Raw genomic sequence first — 26,907 nt, 5'->3', positions numbered from 1 at the left:
CTTCATACCGCATATACATAACACCATAGTCTCAACTCTCAAATCTCAATCTTCTTAATAATCTTCTTATCTTCTTATATATAAAAATGAATCGCAAAATGTGTTGGTAAGCGCATAACTCGAGAACGGCTGAACCGATTTCGATAATTCTTTTTTTATTATATTCCTTGAAGTACGAGGATGGTTCTTATGTAGAGAAAACGTAAATATGTACCACGGGCGAAGCCGGGGCGGACCGCTAGTCCGCTAGTACTATTATAAAGGCGAAAGTTTGTATGGATGTATGGATGTTTGTTACTCTTTCACGTAAAAACTACTGAACCGATTACAATGAAATTTAGCACACATATAGAGGGTAAATTGGATTAACACACAGGATAGGTTTTATCCCGGAAATCCCACGGGAACAGGAACTATGTGGGTTTTCTTTTGAAAACGTGGGCGAAGCCGCGGGCGGAAATCTAGTCACAAATAATATTGTCACTAGTCACAATAAATATACTGTGGCCTCAATACTACACAATCACAGGAACAATTGTCTTGTGAAGCCTGTAGTAATTGATAATTCTATATTATCTGTGCCTATTGTACTATCTGTACACATATGATACGATCCATATAAGCATCGACGCGTTTACCTAACTGTTTCAAAAGTTATGCTCTACAATGTAACCGTTTAATTGTTTAATTGCTCTGTCGTGTCCAAGTGACATGAAATCTGGACAGTTTATGCGTATGTTTGGTATATTTCATACTGTCGTATGCTTTAAAAGACCTTACTTTTAGGCAGCCTGGAAGTTGGTGTTTCTTTTAGTCTGTAGGTGTTAAAAAGACAATAAGGTGTTCCAGATTAAAATAAAAATGCAATAAATTGATAGCGTTAGCTACTATTAAGTATTCTGTGATATTGAGCAAGATTTTTTTTATCCATCTCATGTTCTTAGATACTATATTTAGCGCAGTAGGTAAAATTTCTTCGAAAAATGAGACTAAGGGCTAATATGTCTGGCTTATAAAGTTACTGACAACCTATTTAACATTTCTTTACGCAATATACTTCCATATAGGTAATATGATTTATTAGTAATTTCAACTGAGAGATTAGTTAAGCAGAACGTATCAGGAAGCTATAAAGCGGGCTATTAATAATATTGACTAGCGAATTATCTTCACTTCCGTTGCAGCAATAGAAAAACTTCGCATATATTATTCTAGCTGTGCCCCGCGGTTTCACCCAGGCCGCATGGCTCCACTCCTCTTAGTCTTAGCGTAACATATAGCCTACAGCCTTTCTCGATAAATAAAAAACACCGAAATAATTTTTCAAATCGGACCAGTAATTCCTGAGATTAGCGCGTTCAAACAAACTCTTCAGCTTTATAATATTAGTATAGAATATGGTATAACAAATAACAATGTTTTCGTACTAGTATAATATCTTATTCACTTGCAATCACGTAGATAGTGTCAACTTAGCTAAAAGCTACTAAAGGCGTTGAATTTCACCATTATGCCATGAGAGGGTCAATGGCTGAGCTTTCTCCTTCATTATCTATAGACATTATAGCCACTAGCCAGTAGCCACAAGTCACTGGTCAGGTTATATTGTGAACATTGACCTCGATTGGTAAACGTTTAGAATTGTTTTCAGTATTCATTGAATTCATATTGATGAGCGAGAATTTCTCAATTTGAATTTGTTATTAATGTTTTTAATTTTTTTGGTCGCCTATAGTTCTGTGGTTTTATTGATACGATCACAGATAATAGAAGATACTGCTGAATACTTTGAAAATATAAAATGTAAAAATATGGTGATTTTATTAAATAGCGCCCACTAAAACAGACAAATAATGTATTAAATATTGAAGAATAATAAAATTTGCTATAGCAATATATGCACATGATCTTAGAACAACATAATATTAAGCTAACAGAAAATTAAAATTATTCAAAAAAAGTGGGCTAAGTTGGCACGTTCATGGTACATATTTTATAACCTGTGAATGTGATATAAATGACTTTTTTGTAGTAAATAGGTAGTTGGTATTCAATAAAATAAAAGTTAGAGCGAAGCCGTTGCCTGAAAAGTTACCTTATAATTTTTAAACAAACTCAAACTTTTAACACTTCTGAATGGAACAAGAAACACATCTTTACACTTTTACATATTTACTACCATCACAGTTTCTATCAACATCTCAATTTACAAGTATGTTTTGTCTGTCTGTCGCATTGTATAGCAGGAAGTGCTGTATTACAGTAGCGTATCGCGTGAAATCGATAATTCCTACTCGATGATCGTTAAATCTGCTGTAAATAACGTATCGGAATTTGTTCATTGGCAGTTTAATTGTTTGTTTAGTGTAGTTACGTTTATAGACCGTACCAAATAACAATAGTTTATATCGAACTTAATCTACTTCAAAAGTAATTCCATTCGTAAATAATTTTTTGTTTCAGTGTGTCACTAATTGACATACCTACTGTACAGACTATAGAATTATATTATCTATGGAACAAAATAAAAAATAATAGAATGAATCTACATCATTACATGGCATTCGTTCTACGCTAAAAACAAATTACCTATCTACCTAAGTAGCACTTGAGGAATAAACAGTAAAAAGTAACTTGTTAAAATTCTATAAGTATCTAGGAAAACGCTGGCTCTTGAGACACAGAGTTACTCTAGTTCAAGAGTCAGCGTACATATTTTTGTAAGTTTATGTTTTTGGCAAAATAAAGATTTTATTTATTATTTATTATTATTATAAACAACTAGATAACATTACCTACCTAATGTTTATACATACCTAGACTATGTATCTAGTGTACTTCACCTCAATAAATAGCTATCTAAACGCTTAAAGCGTTATAAATAATGAAAGAAAGTAATCTAAATGGTAATGTCTTGGTAATGTACATCAACTTGGATAATCTAGGATAGTAAAAGTGTCTAAGGCATGCAGATTTATTCTGCACTCCACTTGGACTTTCTTAAGAGTCTAGAATTAATTGATAATTAGCTGTTAGAATTATAATTAGTACTAACTAGAAAGATATAAAATATCACATTATTAAAAGTTAAATTTTGTACATGATTATAATTAAACGCATGAAGATATAAAAATAACTGTCTAATTAATATGATTTAGGCTTAGATTACAAAATAATTTGTAATCTAAGGATTTAGGCTCGACAAATCATTTTTTGTTTCGTTTAAAATCTGGTAAAAATATGTTATGACGATTCAAAAGTGCTTCTAGAAGAAGTCTAATTGAATAAATAAATGTGTGAGTTTGATCTTTGCTTTCTTCATCGTCTTATAAAAAGTTAAACTACAAAAAGTTTTTACACAAACATTCGCTTACAAATAGGTAATTAATAGCGAACAAAAACGTTTATCGATTCTCATACATAACTTAATTACCGGTAACATGTCTGACCGGGAATCGAACCCAATACCTTGAAGGCGTTGAACCATACGAATTGTTACGGTCACTGAACAAATGGCGCTTATTAAGTAATTATCAGCACGATCAACTTAAGTTATTTACAAGGAAACTTATTATAAATTGACATACTTTGTCATATTATGTCAAATCATAGAACATATTGAAGACTTGAAAAACCTACTTTTTTTGAAGTCGGTTTAAAACTTAGAACCTGAATGACTATGACTGATTTAAAACTTAGTTTTTAAGCGTGTATAATTGTTTAGGTTCTATAAAAAGACACTTTAAAAACAGCGTATAAATTTTATCAAAATCGGTCCAGCATTTAAAGATACCTACATCATATGATAATTCTATTTTATTATGCTCTATATGTTTCTTTTATCTCAAGCAAGTAAGAACGCCGCAAACAACTAGACCGGAAACGGATGTTTTCAATTAAATTTCAAAAACACCAGCCCAGTAGTTTTTGCGCAAGAGTCATCCTCACATCCTCGTACACTTTCTCTGATTACCTTTTAAGTTAAACTTATCTCTGACTAATTCTTCTTACTTATTTGGTATTTTGATCGATGGACAATCAATATTATAAACACTTTTACATGAATATCACAATATTTTTCATTTATTAGCAAATATGTATATAAGACATTCTACAATCAAGAAAAAGACTCATATTTGTATGTAATAAATTAAAAATAAGGTATTTTATCATTTATCACCTTTCTTTACTCTAATTTGAAAAGTTATATCAATATAATAAGTGAAACAATTTTTTTTGTTTGATAGCATTCTGTTCTAATACATAGAACGTTTTAAATCCCTCTTATCATTTCTACCTTTTTTCTATGTTATTTATGCCATTAGTAGCTCTACCATAGAATAGTTAATAGTACAGCCACAGTATTACAATATTATTTCCTATGTAATACCACAGACTAATAATAATATACTACGTGTACCTAATACTGTGGTACAGCTCTACATTGGTTGATAAGACGTTTTCCTACTTTTATATTAAATTTGTTTCAGATTTTTGTTTCAATAAATTATCCTCAGCATGTTTTTTCTGTAAAATTAAGTTGTATAGTTATAGTTGTTGTCTTTCGAATCATTACAGCTTTCATTTGAAAGTCAGTATATCCTCAAGTGTCCACAAAACTATAATTTTCAGTGACTGGCAGAAAGCTAATACGGATAAGATCACATACAAATTACTCATTTCCATCAAGGAAGAGACTATCATTGAACGTAATGGAAAATATACTTTATCTATAGTAGATAAAGTTGAATTTTGGTAACTGCATAGTAAGAAATTTTGAAGAGAAATGACAGGAACGCGGGAGGTAAAGAAATTTTGTTTACAACCGGTTCGAACTGGTTTCGTCTAGCTGAATGTAGTTGGACTAGTTTTGTTGTTATTACGTTTACTTTCGATTTTTTTGTTACTTTTTTGGATGGCTTCTTACGTAATTTGTTACGGATAAGGACAGAAAGTGTAGTCCTACTAATGCTTTAGATACGAAAGTTTGTATGGTATGTTACTCTTCGAAATAAACAACGTTTTTGAACCAGCTGTAATTCAGCTGTGTTGAAAAAGTCATCAAACATAATCTAGCCTAGATTGGCCTAGACAAAACATTCTTTCATAGTTTTTAAACATAATTAAAAAATAAGTTTTTGTAAAACGTTATTATCACAACAATAGAGAAGCAAAATGTATTTCTTGCTAAACGAGTTGTTTAAATGTGTCACCGAGTAATAGGTAATATATTCAGGGAAATTATTTACACTTTTACCGGACACGCGTCCGTTTGTCTCTCAATGAAACAGGTTTTGTTCTGTTTATATACGTATTGATGTAACAGGGAAAGTTTAAGATTTTTACCTTTTGATGTAGTATTATAAGCTATGAATGATTGTTGGTGTAACTACGATTGCTGTATTAAAATTTCAATTAAAAAGTGGTGGAATACATGACACAAAACACAATTAAAATTAATTCCGAATTCCTATTCCAAACGTGCATCAAGCTCACGTTGCAGATTAAGTATACAAAAAATATACAAACTCCTTTTGAAACAATTTTTGAAGTGAATACTTCTTTAGCGGCGTTGGGTATAAAATCTTAAACTCGCGTCAGGACACGTGGCCTGATCGAAAAAGCGTAAGACGGCTGTTTTTTTTTTTTTTTTTTTAGCCCTTATATTCCATGCGTAAGACGGATACCATTCCAAAATATCAAACATACTGAACGTTAATAATCAAGTTTTCACTTCTGCCGGCACTCCCGGAGTGCAACCCGTCTTTTTTTTTTAAATATGGGTAAGTAGGTACCAAGTAGGTACTCAATCACTTCGCAACCCTACCTCGAACTTCCATTTTAGGTTGTCAATTTGTCGATGCTTATCTGTATTTGTGTTGTCATCTTAATGTCAACTGTCAACCTACGCACATGTTACATAGAAATGGCGCCAAAAATGTTACAAAATACAAACTAGACGGTTCAAAACGTGACTGGCCTACCATACGAAATTAGCTATTAAAATAACAATACCTACGTAATCTATACATGTTTTTATATTAGGAAGTGGTAGTCGTAGCGTAAAATTACATATTACATAAACTATATGTAACATTGCGTGTTCGGAATAATGAGATCAATTAAATAACAATACATAATAAAGTGTGTAATATTTTGTTTTAATTTTGGAGCGGGTTTAAATATATTTGGATCGTGAACTTCGTGAAATATCTTCATTCTACTCGTGATAAATCGAATTTACCTAGTTTTTTATATTATTTAATGAATACGTCAAACAAAACACTATATTACGACGAGGAAGATATTATTCATAAATTAATCATAATCAATAAAATATGAACTTTCGTTTAAAAAGCCCACACCTTTAAAAAGCTTTCGATATGACTCGTCTGTGAATTTAAGGTGTGTAATCTTTGATTTTTTTATTGCCAATTGTAACATATATATACCTATGTTACAAGGCATATATGCCCATTTCCCATTCAGAATCTGGTTTTGGTCGAAAGTGAAATCTTGTAAGATAACTACGTTTTGTAACACAGGTGTATAATGTTTTGTCAAAGAATAACAATCGACGTAGAATTATTATCATCTGACCCAGATCTTTTGAACTAGTTTTGTTTTTATGAATGAATAGCGTTGTAGATTAAAAGAATAGATAAGTTTTATTTGTTTCTAGAGAAACAGAGGCTGTTTAAAAACATTTATTTTTATACTATGTATGAGATGGTATGCAAGTGCAACGGACAAAAAACAGGTATCTTGAACTAGTTAGCCCGCTGCTTAGCTCGTGTGGAACCATAGTACCTACAAGGATAAGTACAATATGTTTTTTTTTAATTTATCAACATTTTTATAACGATAACTTTTTGATTGATGAAAATATAATTAAAAAAGATTCCGCCCCCGGGTGGGCTCGAACCACCAACCTTTCGGTTAACAGCCGAACGCGCTAGCCAATTGCGCCACGGAGGCATTGATGACCTACAAAAAAATACAAACCACATCCCAATATTTTTTTATATCTATAGTTACCTAATAATGATATAATTACTAATTAGTATACTGTATACTCATTAATAATGACAAAAGAAGTGATTAAGATAGTTAAGAAATCTCATTCAATATTATCATTTATCAATTCTCAAAAATGTATTTTCAAATATTATACAGACAACAAAATTATTTATTTTTACATTTAAAAAAAATTACAAGTCGAGGCATACCTAACACATTCTCCGTGTAGTACTTATAAGTTTTTTTCATGAGTGTACCAACTCGTTAAAATACGGAATCTTCAAAATTTTATGATTTTCTTATAACAACACTAATTTAAAACTACTGTTCTATAACGAGAGAAAGCAGGAGGCAAGTCGGCGGCTATAATTAGTGTTATTTGGAAAGAGTTGCGGATTCATAGAGCGTAATTAAATTTGATTAAATTTGATTATGCTCTATATGATCTAACTACTATATTTACGAAAATTCTATACGAAGTAATAAATTGAAAATGTTCTTCAAGGTTTTGAAATTCTATTTAAAAAATTTTGTGGTTTTTAAATTAATATTAGGTATATATTTTGTGAGAAACAGTATTTCTAAATTCGTTAAGTAAGTAGTTGTAATTTACTTATCTTTTATTGCAATTAACTTTGATGTTGTAGTTATTTTATTTTTTAAATAGCGGAGTTGCGATATATTGAATACTGCTGCATACTGTAACCGTATTAAAAATTTAAAATAATATACTTAAAAAAAAAGTTTTATTTTAAATTCTATACTACCTAATACCACAGACTAATAATAATATACTTCGCTAATACCTACACGAGAAATATTTTTCCACATTAAAAGTTTAATTTTATTAAAAAAAATCTATTTAAAATACAAGTACATATTATGAATATAATTTATTATTTTATATTTTTTATGGTATTTGTTATCTTTAAAAATGCGAATATGTTAATAATTCGATACGGGGCCGATTTTTCAATCCTTGGTTAAAACTTATCCGTCCAATAAAGTGTTACACGATAATATTAAAATGTCACCTGTAAACTATCAAATACAGGTAATTAGAATACATTTTTGAAATGGTAGTTTAATACGTTATTCGACGAATAAATTTTAACCAACGATTGAAAAATCAGCCCTTAAATGGATAATAAATAATAATGTGTATTATATGATACAATATTTTGCCGCCATTGATATATCCGATATGGTCTAGTGGCTAGGATACCTGGCTCTCACCCAGGAGGCTCGGGTTCGATTCCCGGTATCGGAAAATGCTTTTTTATTTTTTTTGTTGATGTTTTTAATTGTATTATACATAACTTATTTCATTTTATTCATTTGTTACAATATTTTATTTATCCGCATAAAATTATTACATACATGCGTTTTTTCATTCAGAAAACGCCCATTTTAAAGCGATTCATGGTTTTAAATATACCTAATTGAAATTCAAATCAAGTGCATATTATGTCAGATCAACACTTACACTTGTAATCAAAACTTGGCTTGAATACTAAGTACCTAGGTATATGTACTTATAGTAAGATTTAGTTTTATGTTTGACCTAAACATGACTATAGAAGTAAACAATGTAGGTACCTAGTTATTTATTTTTGAACGATCTATATTGAAATAAACATTATTTTGGACAAGCTCGTATTTTCTTTTTCAATCATTTATAATTATTAAGATCGAAGATTTTTCTACAAAAAATAGGTTAGAATCCGATTATGCAGATTATCATAAAAAAATGATCCAAGCTGCGGGCGGAATGCTAATTTAATAATTTTCTACTGAATATCTGTTCTTATTTTCAGTAAATGTTACAATACACACTTCATCTGTACAATGGGTAATATTAAAAACAATTGCATAATAGTCGTGAGACCTCAGGGTCAAGGTCGTTTTTTGATAATTTCTCGTGGGATTATCTCTCTACAGTTTAATTATTTAGGTAACATAATATGTATTATGCAGCTCATGTTTTAGGTCATATCTTATTATTTTCGTACATTTTAAAGAAATTTTGAAATCGGTCCAGTAGCTCTTGCGATTTGCGCGTTCAAAGGCACAATCATGCACACAAATTATTCAGTTTTATAATATAAGTATATTAGATAAAACTGTGGTTTTAAATAAATCAAAAATGCCATAATCGCTTTCCATCGCTAATAATATAATGAGAAAGTTTCTCCATCTCAAGATATTTGGATATCACTTTCACCGGCGGTCGCTGACTTTACACATTACACAACCTGTCTCACTATCTATAGATAATACTGGGTAATAGATGATTGCACCTTATTGGCTACTGTCTTGTAAAACGAGATGAAAAGTAAACAAATGTTAATCGATGTTATTGAATAGCATCGATATTATGATGAAAAATAGAAATAATTATATCGATTTGATCGAATAGGCTTGAATTTTTATATCTTTTGAAATAACAGATGTTAATTTTATGTGTAAAAGATGTATTCAGGACTAATAATACATTGATAATTTGGCAGCTTTTCGATATTTTTTTTATCTTCAGTCGATGTTTTCAAAACTAACTATGGAAGTCTTTCAAATCCTATAGTATATTTTTTCGTTGTTTTTGAGACGTAGGTAAAAACGAGTGTTTCCCTGGTTATCTACCCAGTAATTAAGATTTAATTTTACCTATTTATAAATCTATACTTGTATTGGTTACTTATAAATTTACCACCAAGCACCTTAGGACGACATTTACCTCTGTAATTATTATATTTGACCTTAATTATTCGGAACCTATAAACTCAAAATTAATTAAACAGCAGCAGTTTTACCTTCATTACTGTTCGATGAGCTTTCACTAGGGCATGCACCCGGGTTTACCCGGTTCCGAAAAACCCGGGTAAACCCGGGTTTTTTGAAGATCTTGAGAACCGGGTCTGAATTGTATGAAACCCGGTTCTCCCGGTTCCGAACAAAATATTAAAATATAAAGTATTATTTATATTTTGCTGCATTATTTTAACAAATTTATTCTATCTGGCAACGTCAGACTCACGTGCATCGCGAATTTTCGTGCCACGCCTCAAGCGTGGCTCTGATTGGTTGTCTAACCTTAGATGCTATAAGTTTCCTACGGGTGTATTACCAAAAAAAATGTGTGTATGCACTAGTGTACACACGTAAGAAGTGAAACTTCTTAATGACCTTATTTTTCAAAAAATTATTTACTATATGGAACTTTACAGAAATACGTCGAATCACGCGTGCGGTAGGGATAAGAAAAAGATGGCGCGTAACGGAAAAATTGTCACGCGTAACGAAAAAATGTTACACTAAATTTTTTTCTAACCCCGATAAAGTTTCACTTCAAAAAAAAATTAGGCTTCGAAAATGACAAAAATTAGGCTACTGAAATATTTTGATTAGATTTGTCGTAAATTTGAAAAACTGTTGATTTTACTGTTTCATATAATGATCCAGTCATATTTTTGTTTTTGGTATCAAGCTGAAATTTATATCGAATACTCAAGTCTTCTGTCCCTTGATGCTGTGAAAAAGTCAAACTCACAAGCCAACGTATCAAAAGATACAGCCGTAAATGCTGAAAATTTTCGCAAATTTAGTCATTCGCATGAGACTCAAAACCTACAGGATACTTCTCATGAACACAGAGCCTTTAAATTTGGTAAAAGTAACGTCTTATAACACTGCAGATAAAGGAAAAATTTTAAAGTTACAACATTATAAAAAATAGGTTTGTTCGGAGCCCTCGGAGCGCGAGTCCGACTCGCACTTGGCCGGTTTTTTGCTTTACAGTTTGCAGTTAATTAATAAGGTTTAAGTTTATATGTGATATTATGATAATAAGGTACTTTTATAAGACTGATAAATAAAGAGAAGTATTGAAATTTTGTTTCTTTATTAATTTAATAAAATAAGACACAAGCCGCGTAAAATAAAAGGCCCATAAGGTACTTTTACAGTTACTTTTGTTTAATTTCGTATTTTTTTTCCGAGGTATTATAAAAGAACCGGGTAACCCGGTTCTACCCGGTTCTGAGCTCGATTTGGAACCGGGTTTCAGAAACTTGGAACCGGACTCGGTTCTGCATGCCCTAGCTTTCACTAATTATTTTATGCTAACTAACGTAAAAAGCATTGCATACTGGAGCATTTTGCATTGGTCATGGCGAAACGCGAAAGTTTGCTTATTTCCATTAATTATTAATTTTTTGCTCAAATTTTTGCTCTGATTAATAAAGGTTAACTCTGTTTTATAATATTATGTTTATTATATTATAAGTTACTCTTATTATTTCGAAAAAGTCTGGTCTTTCACCTCTACAATGTAACCACATTGTTCATGAGTCAGCAGTCCTATGTTTCTTTTTTTATTCCAAGTTGTCCCGGCTATTTAATAATGTGTTTATGTTGTTTTTGTTACGCAAATAAATATAATATACTTACTATAACAGAGTCCCTTATCAAAAAAGATTCCTATAGGCTACTAATTCTGATGGTCAACTTGAAATAATACATGTTCTACGATGTAAGACCCTCCTTTTTCAAGTCAACCATAAAAACGTAATAAACACTATACAAAGTTAGATAAGTAGTTGTTTGAAAGGCAAGTGTAGGAGCAAGGTGAACTTGCTATAGCTAGGTATACTTTAATACAGATAATAGTTATACTGATAAACTTGACTTCAAGTCTGGCATTTGGCATTATTAATTTGTTAAAGGGTGGAGTAGGCTTTGGTTTCACAATGTACTTTTGAAGGTTAGTACTAAGATATGTAGTAGATATTTACTCTTTACGTAAGTTGAAAAATATGTAAATCGAAGTAGATAATTTGGTACGTATATACGTATATAATGTTGTAATGTAGTGTTGTAGAGTTTGGGCAGTTTTTATAAATGCATTATTCAAATGTTTGAACGGTGCGAATGCCGTTAAACTATCGACCGATTTTTATAGATTTTTCATTCGCAGATAGGTACATAGTTACAAGGATAAGTTTAAGTGTGTATTTAAAAATAATCTCATACAAAAGAAAATAATGTCTTTCATATAATAATTAAGTGACATGTAGGATTACACAAATAGGTACGTAGGTTGCTTTAACAATTAAACCTACATACAACCATTTTAGGACATCAACAATTTGAGTTCAAGAGCATTGTAATGTCTCTAATGTAACTTTTAATTTATAATTGTTTTATGAATAAAATTAATTGCTCAGTATATAACGTCTTAATTGCATCATATAGTTACCAAAAACATCATTTTGATTGTTTAAAATATTTGAAAATCAATCGGTTAGATTTTGATATTAACTGTAGCAAACAATCAAACAAAAAATCGAATCTTCATAAACATTTACTTTGAACTTTTTAGGTATTCTGTGGTATAGTATTATATTATCTGTGGTTTAGTTTAGCTAAAAGGTATGCAGTTAATGATTCAAATAATTTATTACATATTTTATGATAAAGTTAATTGTAAGATTGTTATTTCCTGTGACATTAATGAGATAGCCTTTATAAATCAGTTTAATATGTATTATGTAGTATAATTTTATTTAATTACTTCAATTTTTCATTTCCGACTGAATAGAAACTCGTCTTAACTAGATAATCTTACATTTAATTATAATTAGGGAAATAAAATGTCAGATTTTTGTTACTTATAATTATTATATCCTGGAAGTTAGGAAAATATGTTTTATCTGATATTTTGATATGTACCTTCCTGTCATAAGTTGTAGGTTAAGACTTAAGAGCCTTAGATTCGTATTTGGCATAAAATAAACTTAATAATATCTAATAATAAAGTTTGCATTAAACCTTTCCGTGTAATGCTAATAAAAGTGTATTAAAAATGTGTGTGTAAATTTGTTTCATAAATAAATAAATCCCATGCAGTCGGAATAATAACCAATTTAAGAAGACAATCTACTTACATAAATCTGTTTATTACCACAGAATACATAATATGTAGTAGCTAAACGCTATAGAACGGACACTCTCCGCCTCCCGCCAAAATTAAACACTTACCTCACCCCGCACGATCGTGATTAAAATGGGCCATATTTTTCTGCAAGGACGATACGCAACGAAGATTGACAACATTAATCAAATTGACTTAAAGTAATTTTATTATTTTGGATTTGTGATTATCGTTTTTCGTAGAAAATGGTTATATATTGTGCTGTTTACGGATGTATTTCATCAGAAAAACGCGAATTTTTTTTTAATACGCTAGTCACAAATGTGCCAACCATAAAGCGTTAACACACACATTTGCAGTCTCTACAGTGTGACTGTCAAAACGATAATTTTGTATGGAGTGTCCGGGGTGTGTTATTACGTTACAATTAAATAATATTAAGAATATACATAGCATACTGTATAGTAATATTTAAAAATCGATCAATTTAATTTCCTACCGAAAGCTCGTATAAATTATTATGCATACATAATATTGTATCTATATATAAGAATCTTACGTATTTATGTTTGTATGATAATAAAACAATTATACATACATGAAGTACTTAATACATTCATAAAATAATGAATACAAGTGCTAGTTGCTACACTTATCCGGCGGCGTTGCTTGTAATCACGGAAACTATTATATATGACACAACAGTTTTTAATAAATTACTTTTATAGTACAAGTGGTTTTTAATTTTTATTAAACATTAATTTAATTATTTTCCTGTTATTATGTATCTGTTCAAGCACTAAGCTGTTAATTTATCGAATTGTAAAAAATAATTGGCAATTTGGCACATATTTTTTTCTTATTTTTAAGGTCATAAGCGCAGTCATAAATTTTGATTTTCCGTTTGGTAATTAGGTACTTACTCTATTAAAAGTATGCTTTGAAATAATAATGTTTATAATACATATATATCAAACCATAAAACTACTATATACGCTAAATCTAACGCAAAAAAGATTAGCCTGGCCCTGGTTGTGAAAGGGCTCTGACTCTGAGTCATGTATAAAGATATTCTATAACCTTGGCCAGGTGACATACAAACAACATGATTCATTATTACATAATGTCATTACTAGCTTTTTCATGTGACTTCGATCGCGTTTAAGAAGCTTTAAGTATGGTAAGTTAATTTTGATGAAAACTTACCGCGCGTTATAAAAAAATGATGTTCAGCCATGTCGAAGCTTAAATTATTTAAATGTTTGCAAATCTATTGAGTAAATCTGTTTCAGAGCTTTTAATATCATTACAACACACAAACAAAAATACAATATGTTGTTGAGTTGATAATTGATATTGTGTGTTTGTGTCTTTTAAGCTCTTGCAGATATATGTATACCTACTCTATCTGGCGGGTTTGCTCACTTTCGTGTTCATTTAGCTGTTACTGGTACACATAATATACCTATATAAACTATCTATTAATAGAAGCAATTCTTGTAAATAAACGCAAATTCATTTTCAACTAAGTAATGGTGATACTCCATCAAGAGAGTTTCAACCGGTTCAAGCGAAAGTAGATGTTATAAAAACTACTCTTTCGTAATCACGACGCTTTTACTAAAATGTTTTATTTGTTAACGAATTATGAATAAAAACTCATGGTAATGGACAAGGTTTTTATATTATTTACATATGTAATTGTTATGAAAATACAATGCCGAGAAAGTTAAGTTATAAGGAGTTAAGAGATTATAATAAAAAGTAAAAACAATAAACAACAAGTCGTAGCATAAGTCATAACATAATGTTTAAGTTAATAAGTTATTTATAAATAACAATGTTGAAATAGGTACTTGAAAAGTAAAGAAAATAGGCTCTACTTTTTTATATACCTATGCGGGTAATATTCGTCAATTTGAGAAGAGATAAAAATTAAAAATTATAAGTTGTCACTTCGCGACAAAAATATAATTTCATACTTAATAATAATCACTAATCAGTGGAACCTATCAAATTCATAAACCTACGTAGAGCAGTAAGCTCTAAAACTAGGTACATAAGTACTTATTTAACATACAATAAATGCTTTATTTATTTTTAAACTGAGTTAAAACCACGTGCCAATAACCAAAGAAAACAGCAAATACAAAATAATCCAAGTGCACACTTAGAGGTCCGCGCCGCAGTCCAAAAGCCCAGCGGCGGCGCGCCGGGTGCGGCACCCGGCGTGGCGCGGCGTCGCCGGCGTGGGCTAGTTATTTTTAAAGTTATTAGGGGGTGGGCGGGCAGTAGAAAAATCTCTCTTTAAGTTTAATAAAAAAAATATTTTTATTAAAATCAAGTAGCTTAACTATTTAGTGATGAACATGATAATTATAAACATTGCCAATAATTTTATTGGCAATGTTATGTCAGAGCAAGCAAAGGAGCAGGTGGGCCACCTGATGTTAAGTGGTCACCACCGCCCATAAACACTTGTAACACTAGAAGTGTTACAGGTGCTTTGCCGGCCTTTTATGGACAAATAAGCTCTTTTCTTGAAGGCCCCAATGTCGTAGTTGTTCGGGAACACCGCAGGTGGCAAATCGTTCCACAGTTTCACCGTACGCGGAAGGAAGTTGCGGGTGAAGCGGACAGTGGTGGAGCGCCAACCATCCAGATGGTGCGGATGGAACTGATTTTTACGGCGTGTGGTCCGGTGGTGGAACTGTGCGGCTGGTAAAAGGTGGAACAATTCCTCAGAGCACTCCCCATAGTAGATTCTGTACAGTATACAGAGAGACGCAACGTCTCTTCGCACTGACAGTGGATCGAGCCTATCGGAAAGCCTACGGTCATCGACAATTCGAGCTGCTCGACGTTGGATGCGGTCAAGAGGAAGGAGTTGATACTGTGGGGCTCCGGCCCAGAGATGAGAACAGTACTCCATATGCGGCTTGAAGTACTGTCTCGATCTACTGAGCACACCAAGTTTTTTCGAGGCTAATTTAGCCTTCGCTTCCAAATGACTGCGGAATTGAACGTCACTCGAGATTTCAACTCCAAGGATTCCGATTTTCAGCGATATACTAAGAGGAGTACTCTTAAACCGATGTTCTGCACACCCAGAAAGTGGGTAGAATGTATTAGCGCGTTAACATTGTAATAACACCTTTTTTGTAACTACATTCTTGTAAATAAATGAAATTTGAAATTGAATTTGAATTTCTACGACAAATGGGGTCTTTTTAGCGGTGAACGCGCAAACCTGTGTCTTTAGGGGATTGAACTCGACAAGATTAAGTTCGCCCCAATCCGAGACTTCTTGGAGAGAAGACTCGACTTCAGACATAAGTTTGTTTCGACTCTCATTGAGGCTTTCCTTTGAGGTGTTTGCACGGCCGGGATAAAGAGCATCCCCCGTACTGTCGTCTGCATAGCAATGAATGTTACTGATTTGTAACAAATCATGTTTATAATTATCATGGATAAAAATAATTTTGTTAACTTTTGCAGGATTTAGACGCGATCTCTTCGCAGTTAAGACTAGCCCAGTTACAGAAAAAAACCCTTTCATTTAGCGTGCTTGTAGCTGAGATAGATAGAAGCGATCGCTCTTATCCGGCAAGCCAAGGAAAAAACAACTTTTTTTTGTTCCCAGAACTTAAGAATGTTGTCCTCTACATCTCCTAAATCTGAAGGGTTAGCCGTAGCCAAATATCTCCAACACTCTTGAGCGACGTCGTCATCCTCATCAATAAATCTATTGGAGTGTTTTTTGGCTAGCTTTTGGAGTAAAACATCTGGCATCGATATAGTAGACATTGTCTACTATATCGATGCGACGTTGCCGTGTTGTAGACAACAACGCGTGCGTGACAGATGGTTCGCGCGCAAAATTTGAACTCGGCGCCAATTTTTCTGTGACCCGGCGGCGGCGGCGGCGCGCCGGGGTCTCTCGGCGGCGGCACGCCGGCGTGGCGCGGACCTCTATGCACACTGCACATTGTTAATTAATGAGTGAAAAAAAACTATCGCAAGATGCAGACAGTGTGTTGATTTGTTGGAAAAGGCAATGTACGATATTTTCTACTCGTTTCCATTGTACCACGAGTTTTATGTGTATTTACTATTTATAGACATAACTGTTAGTTTGTATTTCAATATTTTTTCTGTGCTTAGTATTTATAATTTATATGATTTTTTTGTTTTCTATATACGAGACTCTAGGTTTTTATACTATACGATTTTCATATTTAAAAGTGTATTGTTTAATTTTTATAAGAGGCAGTAATTTCATACTTAAAATAAATCAATATCTTCTTCATGTTCATTTTGTCATTATAATTTCAAACATTTCATTAGATATTAAAAGCATAATTCAAAAAACTTATGAAAATCAACGCATTTCGTTAATTTTAACAATTTTTAAACAAAACCACTGCAAAAGCGCTATAATATTATGACACTGACAATAAGCTGACAATCCTCTTGTCATAGGTTAAAGACAGAAAAAGCGCGCCACACACAAAATTCCCGCGCTTTTCGTTCTTTCTTCATAAAATTAAAAACAAAATGGCAGTGAAAACAGCCAGTAGTGGAAACGTCGTCCCAGTGAACTACATCGCCGTGGAGCGGATCGCACGCAAGCTATTCGTTATATATTTACATTTATTTATTTCGAATGGCGAAACAATTTAATGTCTGAAAATTCTTGTCGAATTGTCTGTTTCCTTGCTTACTTGGGTAATACATCGCCCATTCCACGTTGTATACCTACAGTAGCTTTTAATTTTACGTCGGAACGTAATACATTTCCTGTTATTTGGTATTTGGAATCCTTATATTCAAAATATAATTCTGAAATCTAATTAATCAACATTAAAATATTAAAATTTGTCTTTCTTGTAACAAGTAAAAATTCAAATTACTGCTATAATTAACACTTTTTTAGTATTCCTTGGTAAATAATCTCTATGAGTTCATAATTAGTAAAAGAAATGTAGAGAATGTAATACATATATACATAATTATTTTAATTAAAACATACTAAATGCATGTAAGGAAAATAAAAAGAACTATTTATTCATTTGACTGGGCTTCTTAACTTTTCCGTTGGATTATACAATAATTATTTACCGCCGGTTGGGAAGGAAGTTTCTAAGAAGAACCGACATGAAAGTGCTTACTGTAAATAGGTCTTATAAGTCTAAACTACTATTATAATACTACCATTATTTCTGCTGTTTAAACTGCTTATCTTTATTGATACGTGAATGTTGATAAACAACAATAAAACTTTTACCTATATTTTAAAAAAGTCGTTTTGATTTCTACTAATTATTCAACATTGCATTAAATAAAGAGCTTTTGTTGCTGTATTACTTAAAATACCTACTTATTCGATCAGCCCAAAATTATCTTCTTACGGTATTATTATCTATTTATTACTACTTCAAACGAACATAGAGCAAGAGCATTGATTCGAGATCTTATAGTGTAAACGAAAACTCGTATTCAGTGTTGTTCAATATAAGAACATTGCATAGAATCTTTTCGAAAGCACTAAGATCAACGAAAGAATGCTCTTGAGGGTTAGAACGAGCATTCCGTAAAATATATACTTTACGATCGCACGTCCCAAATCTTCAAAATATCCACGAATGACGCAACGCATTTTGGTGTCCGTAACCAAGGTATAATCTGTGCTATAATGATGTTAGCTCATTGATACTTTCTCCCTTGCCGCACCGGTCACTTGATATCTGTTTAGTAATATTATATGACGTTATATCAATGTATTCGTACATAGAATTACGTGGCTTTGTGTGTTCAATAGTTAGTGAAGAACGGAGATTATTTAAAGACGCAATAAAGTAATGAAATATAGGAATAAATGGCATATGCTGATATGCCAAATAGTCATTCTTTTCAGCCCCACACTGTTATCCTATATTTCATTACTTTATTGCGTCTTTAAATAATCTCCCTTCCTTACTAACTATTAAACACAAAGCCAAGATTATGTTTATCGTAGATTTTAAATAACTGTGAACTGCTGATTTTCAGTCCTATGCAATGTTATGACTTATGATAGACTGTAACTTAACGGGGCGCATAAAGCAAAATAACCAATCTTCTATTAGATGATACGTGTAATATGCAAGACCAAATCTAAAAAATAAAATATATATCAAACTAGATGATATGTTCAACGATTCTGTTTAATCAAAAACATAAAATATTAAAATTTACTCGATAAAAAAAATCACCAAGTTAGCTCTAATTTTCACACTTTTACGTTTTCTACTTGACATGGTTATACTTATTATGATTTTTTTTTCATAAACAATTATATTAAAACATTTGCAAGATATTTGTCAGAGCATTTTGTGTAATTACTTTTAGTTTTGGTTTTATCTGCGATAAACCACTTTTATCGTGACAAAATCAAACGTTTATCTCGAGAAAAAAAGAGCGCCAAAATTCTTAGGACACAGAGTGCACTTCTTTGGTTGCTTTGAAACAGTGTCTGTACCACATCTTTATCTATTATTTATAAATGATTTATCTCATCTATAATTATTAATTCCCCAGTGTGACAGCAGCCTAACGCCCTTGAACGAGCGAAAGTGCCCCGTGGCAGATCGAAGACATTATTGTCTGAACAATCAATAAGACAAATGACTTTCTAATCGCTAGATTGTGGGAAAATTATAGAAATCGCGCTGATGGAGATGCTTTACGTCATTATTGAAGATATCTGCTTTTTTAATGCTAATACCACAGTTAATATAATACTATACAAGTAGATATGTATATGACCTTATGAATGTCTTGTCTTCGCGCCAATTGTTTAAGCTCGATGTTCGGATACTCGTCCACTGTAATGAAATTTTCATTCATTTCTGTGATATTTTTATGCTGTAAGAGCTTTATATTTTGCTGTCAAATGAATTCGTTAGTTCTAAGTATGTCGTGTCTAAAAGGAATTTATTTTATCGAAAATGTTATAAGTAGACATCGGATTATATGCACTAACAAAATGCCAAAATATGCATGCAAATATGCACTAAAAAAGGCCGAAATATGCACTAAAAACGACTGATATGCCTAAAATATGCACAATACAAAATCAAAAAACCTTCATTATTTTTATATATTTAAATTATAGATTGTACAAAAACAGTGAAATTTTCTTGTAATTAAGTATAGTTTTTTTGCCAATATACAATTAAGCATTTTTACCAAATTTTCGAGCGCAAATTTGTGACGTTTGTCACCCGCAATCCTAGTGTTGCCACCTTAGACCATTTCGAGCTAAACTAAGCCCTTTTTTTGGTATTCAACCCGTGTTTTAAGTTTTTAGCCCCAAAAGGGTAATCTAGCCCTATTTTGATTGGTTCAAAATTTACTTAAAATGGAGCCCATTTTGTAATTTTTTGCCATTTTACCATGCTAAAGTAGGGTTTGTTAACTCGCTGAGCGTTCTGATTGGCTAATAAAGGTTAGTCGACCAGTAAAAAATTCCCGCTACTTAACGAAATATGCACGATTGGGGAAATAGGCTAAAATATGCACTAACGCCGTAATTAGAGAGATTTATGCATTTGCATATGCAAATATGCAAATGCATATAATCCGATGTCTAGTTATAAGTTATAAGCAACTTCAGCTTTTTACAGAAAAAAGCTTTAGACCCTAAAAAACGCATACCTACATATTATTTAGATTTCAGGTTCATGAATCATGATTCATCATGTATTTAAATATCTTATGAGCTATATCTTTTCAGTAGATTCTTCATGAAATACTAGCACAGAATATAGTTTAACATTCAAACATAAAATTTTATTCTACAGCATTCAACGTGTTCGTTTAAACTAGTGAAGGTATGTTCAAAACCGGATCCGCAGTTCCGGATGTTAGCTCAAATATACAATGTTTACTACTTGCACTTTATCGTATCTATGTATCAATACATACCTAGATATTCGTTTTTATACTATAAAATATATTTATATATGAAAGTAATGGACTACAAATTTATAAAAAAAGTAAACGTATTTTGGAACAAAAGGTAAAAACACAAAATATAAAAAGTATGCCTTTCTTTTTGCAGAATAATTTAAATAACCTTTCTGCATACTTAATTGCGGCTCGAAAGTTTTTACATAAAAAGCGTAAAACATAACTACAATCTCATATCCATTCATAGAAACTTATTAGTTAGATTTATTTTAATCTTATGAAAGTATTCATTCAAATTAGCATATCATAAATTATAAATATAATGATTTATCGATTGACTTAGAATTTCACATATCAATAATATTAATATGTAAAAACATCGGATATTTATAATTATACCGAAACGCGGCAGTAATTTCTACTAAGCTAAGTAATGAAATGTATAAGTCACGCATACATTTTTACGTATTAATTTTGTCACTAAAGGAAGCATTTTAATTAAAATGTAACTTTCTGAATGTATTTTCATTAATATGTTTGTAATATCGCGTGTTATAGCGAATAGTCGAATACAATAATTTGTTTAAACAATATTTTTGAATTTCCTCTATAAAATAATATTTATAAATATTTTTCAATGACCTAATATAAAAAATAAATAAATACTAAATCCTAAAGTTGTTTTGGAGAAAAGGTTTTGAAAAGTAGGAAAGTGCAAGTTTAATTAAATTCATCTGATGTGATAATTAACATAATTTGAAGTATAAAATTTATACATATTTTGCATAAGTAATAAAAGTAAAAGTGCTACACGAGCTTTCAGTATGCTCTAAGCTTCGCCGGCATCGCGAGAGTCAAAAAGCTTGCTTCATTTACAAGTATTTTATAATCTTAAAAAATATTTCAATAATTATATTACATAAACTTAAATATGTCTATTACATATTAATTAAAACATACAAATTCATAGGAATAAAATTAGTAGATATTGAAAGAATATACCTGTAATAATATAAATTTAATGCTTAGGTAGGTAATAATATGCGTGTCATCAAGTCTGAAAGTACCTTAATTTCTTTCAGGTTCGGTGTTTTTTGTTATTTATTCCAATATAATAATAAAAATGAAAAATACATACCTTAAAATATTTCACAAAAACAACACAGTGAGTTCACAAAAAAACAATATCCAAAATACATGAAAATCCCTTGAATGTCGTTGGAATCACATTTTTTGCACAACAAAAATGGTTCACAACTATATATATATATAAAGCGTCTGTTTGTCACGGCTGTGTGGAGGCGACTGTCTTGTGTCTGAGAGTGGTGAGTGCAGAGTGGTGCTACCACGAGTGGTGATGGTAGGACGTGGGGAAATGGTACGTCTTAGAAACGTATAATATTGTATCATAGTGGGTTTGATCTTTGAATTTCTTATGTATTTAAGTAATAAGTTACTTTTTAACTTTACAATCTTCAAGTTAAAAAAGGCAAAAAAAATGATTGATACAAATATGTTATGCATTTTTTTTACAGATTTGTTTAAGAATTGAGAGAATGGAAAGACGATTTAAACATATTTTATAATCCCTAATACAAAATTACACACACTGTCGAATCATTCCTATCTATAAGATTCTAATCGACATTTCTCACGGCCCTTTTTTAGGAGGAAATTAAAAAAGTCTCTACAAAAACTTGTTACCGCTGTCGAACTTCCGTTTTAAACCTTTCTTTTGTATAAAAAATATCGCTTTGAAGTTTGTAAGTTATATTTTGACTCAATTAAATCACTAGGTATAGAAAGAGGTTATGTTTTGATTATATTAAAATTAATTTCAACGTTACTGCAATAAATACTAACTTTCCGCTCAAGGGATTACCGGGATAAAAACTATCCTATGTAATTATTCTATATCTCTGTACCATCTAAATTGGTTCAATGGTTGAGGCGTGAAGAAGAGATAGACAAACAGACAGAGTTTAATTTATAAAAAAATCGTTTAAATAACAAGGATCAATAAAAAAATGACTAGAACTTAGATATCTTATATCTAGGTAGGTACAGCTACGTCTTAAAAAGGCACTAGGTAATTTTTTTTATAATGATTGCTGTTTGCCGCTGACTGTCGCAACGCTTCCCTCCTTTTGCAATGCTAAAAATAGTTTATACCGTAAGTATATAAAACTATACGAATAAATAGGAAATGTTTGGCTTTTTATTTAAATAAATATCTAACGATATAAGTAAATTATTCTCTACCAATTTGCATCCTATTCAAATTTGAAGCTTGCTCCACATTTACCTGATCTTATTATATACCTGTCATTTTCATAAAAACATAAGCTATATTTTATAAATAACATACGCTATGTTATTTTCAGGTCAATACAGACGAAGCTGGGACAAGCGGCTAGTCATAAATACAAATTTTGCTTTGTTTCGTTCCAAAAAGTGTATGAGTAGGTTTATATTATAATCGTGAATTTATGTTGAATTTTTATTTCATATAAGAATAAAGCCATAAAAATTGTTTTTCTGTTGATTAGTCCTACTAATCCTACTAATATTATAATTGCGAAAGTTTGTAAGTATATGGATGTATGGATGTTTGTTACTCTTTCACGCAAATACTACTGAACCGATTACAATGAAATTTAGCACACATATAGAAGGTAACTTGGATTAACACATAGGGTAGGTTTTATCCCGGAAATCCCACGGGAACGGGAACTATGCGGGTTTTCCTTTGAAAACGCGGGCGAAGCCGCGGGCGGAAAGCTAGTAGATAGTAATTGTAGAGCTGTTCACAAAGAAAATAGACAGTCAAAATTTCAATATGGTTCGTACGGGCCTCGCAAGTAAAACCTCCGTACAACCAAAAGTGAAAATTAACAATAATCAATCAAAATAAAATTAATTGCGACCATAAATATAATACTCATAACACACGATGAAATGAACAAAAAATAGTGTTACAACTTACAAAAAAATAAATAAGTAGAACACTATTTTAGACAAAATAAAAAGGATGAGTATAAAAATTTAATTAAAATTCCAATAACAATTAAAAATATCTGATAAATTATTATCGGAAATGATAACACTCATTTTTGATAGGACTTTCTAAATATAAATTTATATTGTGATATTAACACACTTTTTCCAAAAACTTTAATTAAAATAAACATACATTTAATACAAACTTGAAATAGTTATCGATTTACACATTTACACATATGAAGTTCATTTAATTAGTATTTTTGTTTCAATTAATAAAAATAACAAAGAATTTCGTAATATCTTGAAAATTTAAGTAATTATCATTGTTAAAAGGAGGGTACTGTTTTCGGTAGAGAGTAGAGACTTATTTTTCTATTTTATTTCAATGTGAATTCTGTACTAATAATAAAATATCAAAATTGTAAAATCCTGTCTGTTCCGCTTTCGCGGCTAAACCACTAAATCAATCTTGATGAAATTCGGCATCTACAATTTATTATATGCGGTCAAATCGTTGATCATGAATTAACTTTCTTTATAAATTCTTAATAAAAGGTAACATGTTTCAAAAAGTCTATGCAAAATATATTTAGTCAAATAGACTTCTTCTAGAAGTGCTTTGAACTCAGAGTTACCGTGTTGATGTATCCTTTTACACGACCTGTGAAATTTTCGGAAGTATTTGATTTTATAAACATTATTCATTATGGACTTCTAAGTATGTAGACTTTAAAATAAAAATATATAAGTAAATATAAAATGTTAACTGTTAATTCATTTTAATTTTTATGTGTTTCAAGCAGTTGCATAGCTACTTCGAAAAACATCTTGTAACAGACTTTTGTTATTGTAATGTTACATTATTACATAATTTACTGAACAATTCTTTAGTCTGTTTAACAATGAAATATTTAATTTTATTTCATATACAGTATGTTTTGTAAAATTAAATGGGTCAGTATAGCCTCCGTGGCGCAATCGGCTAGCGCGTTCGGCTGTTAACCGAAAGGTTGGTGGTTCGAGCCCACCCGGGGGCGGATTCTTTTTTAACCTTTAACAGTATAGTATTAAGAGTTATTTTATCTGTGACAATACATTGGTTAAGTAGTACACATATGCTAATTATTTAAAAACAAGCTCCAAAGAGACTGCAGTAGGTTCCTACCTATGATTATGAATTGAATGATTATGAAAATATTTGACTTTCATTGTTTTACACATTAATGAGAATAGAATATTTAAAAAAACCTCTAATTCTTCCAAATAAATTTAAATTGAAGTACAATTGATGAAGATATTAGGTATAGAGAAATTTAGGTTATGATCATGAAAAAAGTTCTGAATTATTTAAAATAATGCTTCCAATGAAAAGCATAATATATTATGTGAATATTGTATGTGTTTTGTTGTTGTTCTACTAACATTATTGTTACAATTTACCAATAATATTGCACACAGAGTATTGTTCCGATTTACGTTCGTAAAATGTCATCCAACACGCAACACAAGTAATGCTATATACAATATACATTATAAATATACAATTTATCGGTCCATTTCTCGATACACGGCGATTTGTGAAACGCAATCTGAAGAGCAGAGTAATAAGTTGGTTCTCACGATGTTATGGAAGATATTGGTGAGGTAATTTTATTGCAAATATTGATAATCTATACTAATAATATTAAGCTGAAGAGTGTGTTTGTTTGAACGCGCTAATCTCAAGAATTACTGGTCCGATTTGAAAAAAATATTTCTGTGTTAGATAACCAATTTATCGAGGAAGGCTATAAGTATAGGCTATTTATCATCACGCTAAGACCTATAGGAGCGGATCAATGCGGTTAAAACCGCGGGGCACAGCTAGTGTTAAAATAATGAAATAAATAAATAATACTTACTCTCAGTATAAAAAAAAGTCAAAGGCAGAATTAGTTTTCGTTTTCCATTAAGTTATAATCTTAAATATTAACAAAATCTAAATAAAAGTAGTAGTAGGTTAATTATTAAAAAAAAAACACTTTCAATACATATATCTTGAAAGTGAAAAGTTAAAATAAATAACCTATAATAATAAACTTCAAAGGTGCGGCGGCGAAATTTTGCATAGAATGAATAAATTTATATAAATAACTCAAATCATTTATCTTCTCATTTGAATTATTTATATGATCTTGATTTAACATAAATCAATCTTCTTCATTCACATTTACAAGTAAAATTCTAGATATGTATTATGATTTATGACAACACACTTAGGAAAAATGTATTTTTTTTTATATTATTAGAATTTTTACTTGACTTGCAAACATTCATAGTAATGTAAAATATGAATGTCCGTCTGGTATGTAGCCGATATACGAAACTGTTGAAATGTTACCGCAATGCTTTGACGTCGCATTAGTCCTTTTAACAAGAATGTCGTGGACAGTCGCGGGCAGAAGTCGATTACAAATTTTAGTTGTTTTTTCTTAAAAATACTTTTTAAAATCCTTAGGATTTGTAACATATATGAAATATATTTTATAAACATACTAGCTTTCCGGTCTCGTCTTCACCCACGTTTTGAAAGAAAAACCCGCATAGTTCCCGTTCCCGTGGGATTTCCGGGATTAAGCGTATCCTATGTGTTAATCAAAGTTACCTTCTATATGAATGAATGCTAAATATTTATAATATTAAAGGGATAGGATAGGATTTAGGAGACTTTAAAAGGTATTGAATAAAAAACATTGTTTAATTTCACAAATTTTATAAAGTATGAACTTGCTATTTAATAATTGTTTAATAATTAATGTATCATATGAATAAGTTATGTAATAAATGAATTGTTAAAAAAAATCACCAGTCCCTGTAAAATTCCTGCGTAGCATATTTTTATATTTTCATACTGTTCTAATCCAGACGGAGCCGAGGCGAATTACCTGTAAATAAAAAAACACACATACACATACATAATCTAGTCTACAATACAAGCTACCGTGTTAATAATAACAATCTCT

The 26,907-nt window shown here is 31.0% G+C and overlaps 1 protein-coding gene and 3 non-coding genes across 5 annotated transcripts in view; 2 read left to right on the top strand and 2 right to left on the bottom strand.

Moving 5' to 3' along the window:
• LOC149478208 (uncharacterized) overlaps positions 1-22,241 on the bottom strand; it is a 30,735-nt gene extending 8,494 nt beyond the window's left edge. For both annotated transcript variants that reach the window (XM_089709464.1, XM_089709465.1), the window contains exon 1: positions 22,041-22,241. The gene's annotated coding sequence lies outside the window, so the exon portion shown is untranslated. The remainder of the gene's footprint in view (positions 1-22,040) is intronic.
• TRNAN-GUU (transfer RNA asparagine (anticodon GUU)) lies at positions 6,905-6,978 on the bottom strand. Its single transcript has one exon. It is a non-coding gene; the product is annotated as a tRNA-Asn (tRNA).
• Positions 8,219-8,290, top strand: TRNAE-CUC (transfer RNA glutamic acid (anticodon CUC)). Its single transcript has one exon. It is a non-coding gene; the product is annotated as a tRNA-Glu (tRNA).
• Positions 22,242-24,868: 2,627 nt separating the features above from the next.
• On the top strand, positions 24,869-24,942 carry TRNAN-GUU (transfer RNA asparagine (anticodon GUU)). The gene has a single exon. It is a non-coding gene; the product is annotated as a tRNA-Asn (tRNA).
• Positions 24,943-26,907: the final 1,965 nt, after the last annotated feature.

This window comes from Colias philodice, chromosome 22 (genome assembly GCF_061535455.1).
Source record: "Colias philodice isolate Cphi_HAF_F1 chromosome 22, ilColPhil1 Martin Lab GWU primary, whole genome shotgun sequence".
NCBI lineage: Eukaryota > Metazoa > Arthropoda > Insecta > Lepidoptera > Pieridae > Colias > Colias philodice.
Note: the sequence above shows the minus strand (reverse complement) of the source record. Positions and strands in the feature narration are given on the sequence as shown.